Below are 9,516 nucleotides of genomic sequence, written 5' to 3'. Positions count from 1 at the left end.
GAATTTTACCAACCCCTGTGATGTGAAATTGTGTTGTAAGAATACAAGTAATTGTACATGGGCATTTTATTACTATTCCTGTCCTGCAGATGCAGCCTAAAGGTGGGGAACAGATTCTTGTAACCAAGAAGAAAAGATACTCGGCATCACTGCAAGATAATTGGAGGCACAACAATAAAGTTAAAGAATGGATTGTGAAAGTTGACACCCCACAGACAAGTGCAGACACTGTGATATTAACTTTACAGTTAAGTATGATGGCATCAAGGCAGTACAGAAGTATCTGGGGAGTGCAATGCAGATTTAAAACTCAAGAACCATGAGGCAGAATGCTGCTTTGTCTTCCTTCTGTTCAGACACTCAGAGTTCTCAATATTGCTGCTGTAGAAGTTGGCAGTGTGTCCCAAGCTGTCATGCACCAGCACAGTTACTTCAGTACAGACTGTGGAATAAAACTTGCATCAATGATGTTTGAGGACTCTGCTGTTGCCAAAAACACGCACTATGGGAGAACCAAGGCAGAGAGCATAACTGACAATGTGCTTGGACCCAAATCCATAGAAAATGTTGTGCAGGCACAGGGTGGCCATTCAACTAAAAAAATAATAATCCCTTTTCTGTTGCCACTGATGCCTCTAATAAAAGCAACCATAAAATGCTTCCCGTGCTGACCTTGGAATCCAGGAAAAATGGCTGGACTTTTAGGTGTTGCCACCAGAGACTGCTGTTGCCATCAGTTACAGACTTCTTAGGACTTTAAATGATCTTGGGTTATCTATTGAAAATGTTATTGTTTCTACAGCAGGCAACGCTGCTGTAAATTATGGGGCAAAAAGTCTGTATTGCAGATACTGAACACACAAGAGTTTTCTTGTCAAGGCCAGCTATTATTGCCATGTGTTCCACAATGCTGTCAGACAATCATGTTTAAAGATCAAGTTCCAGGTTGAGGCTCTTATTCATAAAGTTTATGCTGAGTTGTGCTGCAGCATCCTTAAAAATGAGAAAGCTTTGAGGAGCTTGGCATAAAGTTCCATACTCTTTTCAGCTATGGAAATGCTCAGTGGCTCTCTCTCTTCACTCCCAGCGTGCTACCTCTATTTTATGCATCATTTCATGAAAATTTTCCATGACTCTATTATTATTTTGGGTGGAAAACATGCAGTCCATAGTTGGTATGCAATTTGAGGGAGAAACGAATTAATCACAGGGACGAATAATTTTTTGGAGGAAAACTGTTCTCAAATTTAAAACAGCTACCTGATTCTTAATGTGTACATTTCAAAACGGATGCAATCAGAATGTACGATCAGGCAATAACATACCTTGAGAAAAGGTACGACTTTGAGAATGCATCCCTCCAGGACTTCACAGCCTTTGCTCTTGATCTAGAGTCATAGAAGCTAGACCTTGATCATGTCTGTAAAGTTGCCAAAATTCTGGACACTGAGGTTCATGTAGATCTTTTTGATAAGCTCAGCCTAATTCAGAAGTTCCTGTAAAGGTGAAAAACTGGATCTTCTTCTGGACTAGAAATGGGTGCAATCAAATATACATCTCTTTCACTGGTTGTTAGTGCTGTGATTGCCATCCCAGTAAGTAATGAGTGCATACAAACGGTGTTTTCTGACATGGGAAACATCTGAACAGACAACAGGAACCACATGCTAACTCCCCTAGTTAAAGCAGAGCTTTGTGTTAAATTCAGTAATGAAATGAACTGTGTCCAATTTTTCAAATATATAAAGCAGTTGTTCAGAGCATGCATTTCAAATTCCAAGTATGAACGTTAAGCACTGTGTAAATATTTCTGTGATTGCAAATTCAGTTAGTTCTTTATTGTAAAAATAAATAAACATAATTTTCTTGTATATGTAATTGCATACGGGAAACCCACATTCTCTCTCTCTCTCACATACACACACACACACACACACACACACCATTTTTCAATTGTTCCTGAAGGGCTTGTCCCTGTGACATCACACAGACCCACTCCCTGGATCTCAGGTTTTGGCCCTGAAATCTCAGGGAATGGAATGCTGCTGACCTCGCAACCCTATTCATTATATTTGCTAAATGGGAATAGCAGCATTGAATAGATTGTATTGCACCAATTATTGCTAGCTTCATTCATTTTTTAAGGGATATAACAAATTATTTTTAAAATGCTAAATACATGCATTAAAATATTAACCCTTTTCATGGCCACATTTGGGAATGTTTTGAGGAAATAAATGTATACATATTTTGTAAATGAGAACTGATCAAACTTTTCCCCCCAAGGATAGCCAACAAACCAATGTCGGGTTTTTTCCCCCTCATCCTTTTTATCTTGGTAATTTCTTTGTGTGTTTTTAAAGCAAAGTTTAAATATGAATGACAACCAACAGTGAGCCCACATTCAGATCTGTGAGGCTGGGCAAACTTGAAAGAGTCCCCTGCCTCTCTTTTAGATTGAAATGGGCTTCTCTTTGTGCTGCAAGGATTCAATTCATTAAGACACACTTACTGGCCATGCTGTTATTTCCTTAACTTGAGGGTTATGCTGGCTGCCTGCTGGGTACTGTAAGCATTTCAAAAAAGAGGTGCATGCTGTGCAGGAAGCTCTTCCTGTAAATAATGCTCCAATTAATAAGATAATTATACGGCCAGGGAACACTTTATTGATGGTCTCTGCAAGTGGAGTGCTATTCTTAACCCACTGGTGAAGGTTGCATTAACCTTCTCTCCTTGGCTTCAGAAGTTTAAAGATTAGAAAGACACTGAAAACAGACGTCATGGTGACTGATGAAACAAATGTTCACGGTCAATCTGAGGGGAATCTATCTGTGCAGAGATGTCTTTTGTTTTAATAGACCTAAACTGCCCTATAAAAAAAAGGGGGGTCTTAACCAGTATTCGAATGTGTAACACACAATAGGGGGTTCAGATGATATAGCCCCCATGTGTTGAAAGAATGCATGCAGTGGTCATTCCCCCCATCACCCATGTACGGATTGTATAAAATCTATTCTGTCTGTGTTTTGCAGATTGCCAGGCACCTTTTGTTCCGTCATCTGCCCATCGACGGAATCGGATATTTCTTTTTGTTTCCGAATTTGCGCAAATGCACACATGCAGAAATGTGTGAATTCCCCCAAATGCGCATTTTCACGCTTTAGCCTATGGGGAAAATGCACATTTTCACTGTTTTTTAAAAAAAATTGCATATTTTTCTATGACGAAATTCAGGAAAGTTAGGAGACCAGTCCACAAGTCTGCAGAATCCACCCAACAAGGGAAAAGCCAGTCCGCTGTGGAATCCACAGGCCAACACCCCTACCCACACATGAAAGGGTTCTATCTGTATCTTCACATAAAGCTGCTCAACGTATAGAACTCCTCCACATGAGAGGGGGCCCTGATTGTGCCATGGCCATTCTGTGGGCTCAGTGCCAGCATTACACTGATTGCATATAGATCAGGGTGGAGCTAGTGGTGGTCACGGCCCCGCTACCCCTCTATGAATGCTGCATGTATACCAGGTGTCAGTCTCTCCCCTAGGCACTTCTGTGGAAAGGCACTAGGACATCCTTCACAGAGAAGTCTCAACACCCTCATCAAACTACGATTCCCAGATTTTGTTGTTGTTGTGGCAACCAAGGCAGTTAAACTGATAATCAAACAAATATACATGTCTCATGTGCCAGGATTGCACAGACAGAGGCTACACATGTACAGTTGCACACATGTAAGCTCTGAGACAACATTTTGCTGAATGCACGTAAGCAGAAGGGCTGGAGATTGCAGGTACAATGGTGCTCCCCAGCCTATATATGCAGTCACTACACACACACACACACGGATACATAATGTCTGTACAGGATTACCTGTGCTACTTCCAGCACCAGAGGCAGTAAGCCTATGTACACCAGTTGCTGGGGAACATGGGCAGGAGGGTGCTCTTGCACTCATGTCCTGCTTGTGGTTTCCTGGTCGACAGCTGGGTGAGCACTGTGCAAACGGAATGCTGGACTAGATGGACCTTTGGTCTGATCCAGCATGGCTCTTCTTCTGTTCTTATGCCTTGAGCACCATGACCTTGATGGAAAGGTGAGGTATAAATCAAATAAATAAACAAAAATAAAACCAGTTTAAGACTGCAGTGTAGCTAGGGATGTGCGGATTTTGTAAAGTCTCTTCTGTCTGCATTTTGTGGATTTTCAAGTGTCTTTTGTTCCATCATCCGCTCATTGATGGAATCAGATTTTTCCAGTTTCTAAAATTTGCGCAAATTTGCATTGATGTAAATTCACACTTGCGAAATTGCACAAATCCCATCAAAATGTGCAAATCCCCCCCCCCCCGTGCATTTTCATGCTTTAGCCTATGGGAGAAATGTGCATTTTTGGCCAGTGTGTTTTAAAAAATTACTTATTTTTGTACGGCTAAATTTGCGTTAAATTCTGGAAAGTAAAAAAAAAGGTCCACAAGTCCACGGAATCCATGCGACTCACAAAAAGCCAGTCTGCTGTGGAATCTGCAGGTCAGATTCATAGAAATCCAAACTCATCTGATTCCATTGCAGATTTCTCTGACATCCCTAGGTGTAGCTATGCTCACTGGGCTAATTTCTGCCTTCACAACACCTAGTTCTCCCTCAGCCTCCCAAAACTCCCTCTTCACACCAAAGTCCTGAGTTCCCTGAGTTCCTAACGTTATCTTCTGCTCCAGAAATCCTTGACCCAACCTTGCTTAAATTTTAATTTATGTTAAGAAAGATTGATAAGCAGAGTGAGAGATAAACGTCTTCAATGCTGGCCAACAGCACCACCTTGTGTTGAAGTCTTATACTCACAATGATTAGCCAGCTAGTACTGATCCTCATAAATTAATATCATATGTGATATTGGGCTTCTGTAATCTAGGTTTATGTCTGTGATTACATTTCAGGAGAACACTGTTTCAATGCTTTAAAGTCACTAATCATTATTATTTTTAGCTACTGGTTATCTTCATATTGTCAATTTGTTACTGTTTAGAACATTTCTAGGATTAGATGGTTTGTACCTCATTCTTCCCTTAACTCAGGGGTGCGCAACTTGTGTCCTTCCAGATATTTTGGCCTACAACTCCCATCAGCCCTAGGCAGCATAGCCAATGATGAAGGATGATGGGAGTCGTAGACCAAAACATCTGGAGGGCCACAAGTTGCCCACCCCTGCCTGAATCAAATTTAGGGCACAATCCTACAGAGAAAGACGGGCGCCTCCAACTTCCCCTGAAGTCGGAGGCAACCGCCTATCCAATGCAGGGCAGAAGCAGCACAGAGGAGAGGATTCCCTCCATGCTGCAGCCACCCTGCACTTTGCCTCAGACATTCAAGGGAGTTTGTCAGTAGGGAGGGATGAAGGTTTGCTTTTTACCATACCAGAATGTTTAAAATTGCAAATTATTTCCATCCCATTTATGAAGATATTTCTTATTAAAAAAAAACAACCCAAACAAAACTCTCACCCATCTGCCCTGGCCTAATTCAATTGGCACGGCTATTCCACCATGGAGAGGAACATGCGTTTCCCTCCCTGCTCTTAAAGACAAGCCTGTCAGAAAAAAGAGGTGGCACCACAAGCACGGTTCAAAACACACGGATTCACACCAAGACTTTGAAGAGCTAAGCGCTCAAAGCCCTTTGTCTGGGAGGACAAATCCATCAGTTTTGTTTTCTCCCACATTCTGATTTCTATTATCTCAAGTTCTTTTCCTCCTGTTTATGAAGAAATATGTGAATTTGGATCAGTCTGTATCAAAAAAAGAAAAGAAAAGGGGTGGGGAGAGCCAAACACAATTCTCACCTATCCCTTGTAGTCAGACATTCAGACAGGCATCACCAGATATGAAGAAGCCAGGCAGGCCCAAAGTATTTTGCTGTGTGAGGCAAAGGACAAGATGGCTGCCCCATCCCCCTTATGTCTACAAAGCCATACTGGCAGTTGAATCTTACATTAACACTGGGAATGGAAAAGCGCCCTCCACTGCACCTGAGACTGGCAGCAGGTTTGCTCAGGCAATGCAGGGCATGCTGCATGGTGCATAACAGCTCTCTCGTCCAGCACCTCACTGCTGCTCCCTGACTTCCAGTATCTACTGTCTGAGGTGGCTGCTTCACTCTACCTAATGGTAGGGCCGGCCCTATGAGAAGGGAAGTGCATCAAGACCTTTCAAAAGGGGTTAGCTAGAAAGTGCAGGGAGTAAAGCAAGGCAGCATACTAGACACATAACTGAATGCTTCTCCACACACACAAACCTCTCTTCAGATAGAATACTGTATATCACGGAGAAGGCTCCCTGAAATGCTAGTTTTCTATGTACAAAGCTTTTTGTGTGTGTGGGGGGGGTATGGAGGCTCATTCAGTCATGTGGGCCCCCAATTATAGTCTGAAGAAGTGCAGCCCACACAGTGAGAACTGGGCCTCTGTTTGTCACAGGGGGATACCCGCCTCCGACCAGAGAAATGCAGCCAAAGTTCGGCCGTAGGCAGAGAGAGAGAGAATTGCAAATGTAAATATTTCTGTCATTGGATTCAATAAATTGAGGGTGGTGTTGGCACAGGAAATAGTAAACACATTTAAAGTGTCACAGAGCCAGTCATGTACTATCCACCTAGAAAAGAATGTGCATGAAGGAAGATAAGAAAACTACTAGGAAGTGTGCAATATAAACAAGGAAAGGCAAGATTTTAGCATCACCAAGGGCACATATAAAGAAGGTCAATATCTTGAACACCCAATGCAGGAAAAAAAAATGCATATCGAACTAAGACATATTCCAAATATCTATTTGTGTACTCCCTTTGCTTAGGGCTTATAGATACATGCATTACAATTTAATCCAGAAATGTGAAGGCCTGGGGAAAAAAACCCAGAAAAAATGCAGGAGAAGCTGAAGATTTTTTTTTTAAGTCTTCTCCATTTTTTCCTCAGGGATTTTTTGAAAAGTGGGTGGGGGCAGAGTTTTTCTTGTATTTTTCCAGTGTAGATTTGTTAGATATATGTGGCAAGGCATGCATTTTTATATATGGCATGTCTATAAAATCTCAAAGAATTTAAAAGTTCTGGTTATGTTAAATCAGGAAAATGGTGTCCCTTGGTTGGCCATATTTGGGTAGAGGGTATTCCGTATTTTCTAAAGCCACTTCTCAGGGTATTTTTCTATGAATCCGTAGAGCAGTAACATTTTATACTACATATCTTTTTGTTTTTTTAATAAATTGTACCAAGAGAATGTTATCAATCTGAAATTTGTGTTCATATATTTGCAAAGAGAAGGGGGTTAGACAGTGGTAAAACCTACTAATTTGTTACCAATTTAACCAAAGCTGTCCTTACCAACAGGAACAAAAAACTGTACACAAACAATTTATCTAAGGGTAGTAAAATGTCCCCAAACAAATCCATGTATGTGGTGTCTAAAGAATGGCTTTTAAGCCTGCTTCCCTGGTTCAGTTTTTGTTTGAAAAACTCCAGGGGACATTTCTTTTTAATCCTAATGTTTTCCATCAGCTGGAAATCATTCATGGCAAAAATCAATAGATTTCTTGGGGTATTTTATGTCCCAGGCGCCTTTTGGTTTTCAGAAAGAAAACTCTGTATGGGCACGCTAATCTGCTTCCCTGGATCAGTTTTTGTAGTTTTGTTTTGTTTTTTACCCCAACATGTTATAAAAAAGCATTCTGAAAGCAAGAATCAGTTGACAAGAAAGCAAGAATCAGTCATAGAAAAACTATGTTATAGGTCTACTTATGTGTAAGACTTATGCAGGTCTTTTTGGCTAAAAGGCAAAGTCGAAATCCTGCACATAAAGAAATAAATTCTGTAATTAAAGGTGCACTGGGGGAAGATTTTGGGCTTCACCACAGCAGGCCTTTTATCCCGCAACTTATTGGGGCTTCTGCTTCCAGATTCTCTGTGGGATTAAGATAGGCTCCTTAAATGGGCTGTCATGGGCTGTGTTTTTTTTCAGAGCTGTCTTTCTCGGCAAGTTCTTGGCACGTTCTATAAGTTTCATTTTAAAGCCACTAGATGGCGATGTGGTTATAGCGCAACTCTGTCATTACATCTATTGGATTAACATCCCTTATCAGGTTATCTCCAATATTTTAAAAAGCAGAATAAAGGTCAGAAAGTGCAGGAGACACCCTGGAGGTTGATGATTTCGCATAAAGGACCTGCAAACTTTTGTGAGTGACCAATCATGAGTGTGCAATAACAGCCTCATATACAAATGCTTATTGTCCCACCGTTGTTAATGAAAGTTAAAGCAAGTTATAAAAAGTTGTCGTGCAGATGTGCAGGAAGTGTAAACATGTAGAATTGGTCTGGGGGGGGGAAATTTCAAGTATGTCTGTTAGTCTTGTGTTCAGCTTGTGTAAACTGAAAAGGAATGTGAGGCAGACACCTTGCAAAGGATATCTAAAATTGTTTTGGAAACACCATACAAGCCGACCTTTGGAAGAAAAAAAACCTCTTTAATTTGAGATTCTGCTGATGTTTGTATTCAGAAATTTCCAGTGGATTTTTGGGAAGCCCACATTATTGAAGAATTCAGCAAGAAGACATGTCCTTCATGGTTTTATTCAGAGATCTTACTGACAGTGTCATTGGTGTTCTTGCTTCCCTGTGAGTTTAAGTGATTCTTTGCACACAGCAGCTGTTGGGGGAATGATGGATGGACTCATAATTATAACAATTGTGGGAGGGGAGGAAAGGGGTTAACCCTTTCCTCTTATTACCTCCAAGCAGTAATTCAACATAGTAGTATTGGCCTCTAGAAAACCTGTAGACATTGGAGCTATGTTCTATAATCTGTGTCTTTATATACTGCCATGGAGTGTACATTCGGCCAGAAACAGCCCCAGTGGTGTAGTGGTAAATTTTGAAGTGCAGGAGGTCATCATGAGAGCCCCCATAGCTATGCCCCCAAGAAGAATCCACAGTCACCCCCTATCTCTCTCTCTATATTTCCTGTTTTTCTTTTACTTGCACTCAGAGGAGCTAACTCTGGTTAAAAATACCATCATATGACACAGACATCCAAAACAAAACAAAACAAACAAACCACTAATAAAATCTCACAATTAGGTTTACAGGTGTCTGTGTAGTATTTAGGAATGCAGACACTGCAGGTATAAGCAGAGAGCACAGGTAGATAAATGTTCTTAATGGCTGCTGTGCAGCTTTGGAACTTTCTCCCCTTGATTTCTGTAAAATCCCAAGCTTGGGCAGGTTCTGGAAGCAATGGACTATGGTTTTGTTCTGTTAGATATATGGGCATCTTAGCTAAGAGTTTGCAGGTGTGAATTGTTTTATAAATTATTCTAAGGCACACTGAACCTATGGGATATGTCAAAGATACATTTAAATGTACAGCTAAGTTAGTAGATAAAACTGAGTCATACACCCATGGGCTGTCTTAAGGTTGTGGGTGGTTTGTATATCACAACAACAACCCACCCTCACTGGGTTTGGACAACAT

This window comes from Heloderma suspectum, chromosome 3, assembly GCF_057233095.1.
Source record: "Heloderma suspectum isolate Gila_16-S chromosome 3, 16-S_ref, whole genome shotgun sequence".
NCBI lineage: Eukaryota > Metazoa > Chordata > Lepidosauria > Squamata > Helodermatidae > Heloderma > Heloderma suspectum.
The sequence above is the reverse complement of the archived record's forward strand: the minus strand, read 5'-3'. Positions refer to the sequence as shown.